We start from the raw sequence: 3,342 nt of genomic DNA, 5'->3' as shown, positions 1-3,342 counted from the left end.
AGCTCAGAACTGGTAGCAACTGGCAATTCAGCTAAAGACAATGGCATATAGTGGCATATATATTTACAAGTACCCAACAACAAACAAGAGACACAGGTGGGATTAAATACACAGGGGGTAATCAGGGGAACAAGGCACAGCTGGGATCAATCAAGGGGTAGACAGGACAAAATAGAGACTCGACTGACACAGAAAACAAAATAAACACACAGAAACTCAAATCCTCACAAGAAGAAAGGAAGGGGGGAAAATTCATATTTGTGTTAATTCCCTTTTTCCCTGTACAATGTGAGTAACATAGCTTTGTATTTATTTTTAAACTACTTGATGCTTGGACAATGATTTAGTTTCATATTCAGTTCTTTCCATTGTTTTACGCCGTTTACAGTGATACAAAATCTTGTCATAGTTGTTCGAATGTTGCATATTTTGAAATTCAGTGTTCCCCTTAAGTTGTACCCAGGCTCCCTTTCATAAAACATTTCCTGAAGATGTTTAGGTAACAAATTACAGTAGATTTTACACAGAAATAGTACAGTTTAATATTTCACAATGTCCTGCTATTTTAAGTTAAACTTAACAAATAAACAGGGCCATACAGAGACCTTTGGAGAGGCAAGGGCTCAAAGTTAAAAAGATGCACATTGAACAAAATCTTCAAACGCTGTGCAAAAACAGAACAACAACCCATATTAATAAAGAATATAATATTTAATCGGATCATACTCTACCATTGTCATCATGTGGGGGCAATGCAAAGCAAATGTTATTCCCCAAAAGGTATAAAGTTCCTCTTTCTCATTTTAGGACAGATTATTGACGAAGTCACACATCTTTCAGAGTTTACTAAACAATGATAAATTACAAATTGTGAGATATACAACTAGATTTATTACATCTTAACATAATAAAAACTTAACAGCTGACTTGTAACATTAAATATATTGTTCACTATATGTTCTTACCTGCGGTACTCGTTCTGACCCAGTTGGTCAACAATCCACTACCTTTGGCTGCTTCTTTTTTGTTTCTGACATCTTTCTTTACGATCTTTGAACTGAAAAAGCAAAACATAATGAATTATGATCATAATACTATAATAAACCACACTACAAATTATTTACCCTTGTGTTTAAACCAATATGTTTTTCAGTCCATAGCACAACATAACAATATTAAATTCAGAGAAAATGAGACCTCTGCTATGGAGTTCAATTTGTTTCACAATTTGTAACGTGTATGCGAAAATCAGCCAGAACCCAAAACGCAGCCAAGACCAGAGATCAGATCAAAAGGTTTATTTACTAAATAAAGGGAAAAAGAGGGGGTTCCACAGGGGAGTGGTCACACTGGTGAGTGAGGAGGTGGAGGACCAGAGGGGTCGGGAAGCCAGCTTGGAGAGGGTAGGGTGAAAGGGCAGAGGGGGGCCGCGGGGACTCAAGGAGGAACTAGATGACAGGGACAAAATCCACAAACCAGAGGCCAGTCGTTTACACAGTCCAGGGTCANCGCAGACATCACTGTGGAAGAGATTGTTGATGTAATCAAATCATTTCCCAGTGCTAAAGCCCCAGGACCAGATGGTTTCGGAACTGAGCTCTATAAAAGATATGCCCAGAAGATTGCTCCTCTCCTCCAGAGGATGTTCGTTCACGTCTTGACTCAGGAAAATTTCCCCCCACTATGTATGAAGCTAATATCACATTACTACATAAAGAAGGCAGGGAGGAGACAGAGTTCTCATCATATCGTCCTATTTCATTATTGAATTCTGACATTAAAATATTCGCTAAAGTACTGGCAAATAGGCTAAATAAACATATCTCTTCTGTTGTTCATCCGGACCAAACAGGCTTTATCCCTAAAAGGTTTTCATTTTTAAATATCAGACGGTTAATGAACATTATGCATCATAAATTTGACAGTAAGTTTAAGGGAGCTGTTCTTTGCCTGGATGCTGAAAAGGCATTTGACCAACTGGAGTGGCCTTACATTTTGACTGTACTTGAGGAATTTGGGTTTGGTAGTAAATTTGTGTCGTGGATTAAAACAATGTTTGCTCAACCTTCTGCCTCTGTCCTCACAAACCAGGACAAGTCAGAGCCCTTTCTCCTGCATCGGGGAACCCGTCAGGGTTGTCCCCTTAGTCCTCTGCTTTTTGTGGTTGCTATGGAACCCCTTGCCATTAGTATTAGAAAACACTCCCTAATCAAACCAATTCAATTGGGAAACATTGACCATCACATTTCATTATATGCTGATGATGTTGTTTTTGTATCACAGCCTGAGAAGTCAGTGCCAATTCTCCTAGACCTTATTCAGTCATTTGGCGAGATTTCAGGTTATACTATTAACTGGCAGAAGAGTGAATTTATGTCATTAGGTTCAAGACTTGCTTCTGAATTCTTAGATAACCTTTTATTTAAGATAACTGACAAACTGAAATATTTTGGAGTTATTCTGCCTAAAGACCCCAAACAAATTTTCAAATTGAACTTTTTAGAAAAAGTGGATAATCTTAGGAAAGATATTGATAAATGGAGAACACTCCCACTCTCAGTGATGGGCCGCATTAATGCTATTAAGATGGTGTCCTTGCCTAAATTTTTATATCTTTTCCAGGGTCTGCCTATTTTTTTAACGGCCTTTTTTAAATCATTGGACTCAATAATTTTGCCTTTTGTCTGGGGCTTTAAAGCTCATAGAATATCAAAAACTCATTTACATAAACCAAGAGAGATGGGGGGGTTAGGACTACCCTGCTTCCAGCACTATTATTGGGCAGCGAATGCAAGGGCCCTGGTATTCTGGCAGGAAGGTGATGGTCAAGAACTTCCTGCAAACTCTCCCCCTTGGGTGGCTATTGAAAGAACTAGTGTTATAAACAGTTCTCTTTCGGCACTTCTTTTCTCAGCACCAATATCTCCAACAAATAGTGGAATAAATAATTTGATTGTTTTAAATTGTTTGAAAATATGGAAACAAATTAAGGTATACTGTAACCTACCAGAGACCTCAGTTCATGCCCCAATTTACCGTAACCATGCTTTTCCCCCATCGCTATCGGATACATCATTTAAAAAGTGGAGACTAAAAGGCCTAATTACGCTGAAAAATTTGTATATTAACAAAAAGTTTGCTTAATTTGCAATGCTGAAGAGCTGTTTCTCTCTTCCGGATGCAGATTTTTTTAGATATCTGCAAATTAGAAATTTTGTTCGAATTAACATCCCAAATTTTGTATCTCTTCCGGAAGAAAATAAGATATGTAAAATGCTGTTGGGCTCTCCAGAATAAAAAAAAAATAATTTCAAGCTTTGTTGACATCTTTGCAGAGCAAAT

At 37.7% G+C, this 3,342-nt stretch overlaps 1 long non-coding RNA gene across 1 annotated transcript in view; it reads right to left on the bottom strand.

The window, feature by feature from the left end:
• Positions 1-2,065: 2,065 nt before the first annotated feature.
• Positions 2,066-3,342, bottom strand: part of LOC107834358 (uncharacterized) — a 15,636-nt gene continuing 14,359 nt past the window's right edge. The window contains exon 3 of the long non-coding RNA XR_001660152.1: positions 2,066-2,354. This is a non-coding gene — a long non-coding RNA (uncharacterized LOC107834358). The remainder of the gene's footprint in view (positions 2,355-3,342) is intronic.

Source organism: Poecilia formosa, unplaced genomic scaffold (assembly GCF_000485575.1).
Source record: "Poecilia formosa unplaced genomic scaffold, Poecilia_formosa-5.1.2 Scaffold595, whole genome shotgun sequence".
Classification (NCBI taxonomy): Eukaryota; Metazoa; Chordata; class Actinopteri; order Cyprinodontiformes; family Poeciliidae; genus Poecilia; species Poecilia formosa.
The sequence above is the reverse complement of the archived record's forward strand: the minus strand, read 5'-3'. Positions and strand labels throughout refer to the sequence as shown.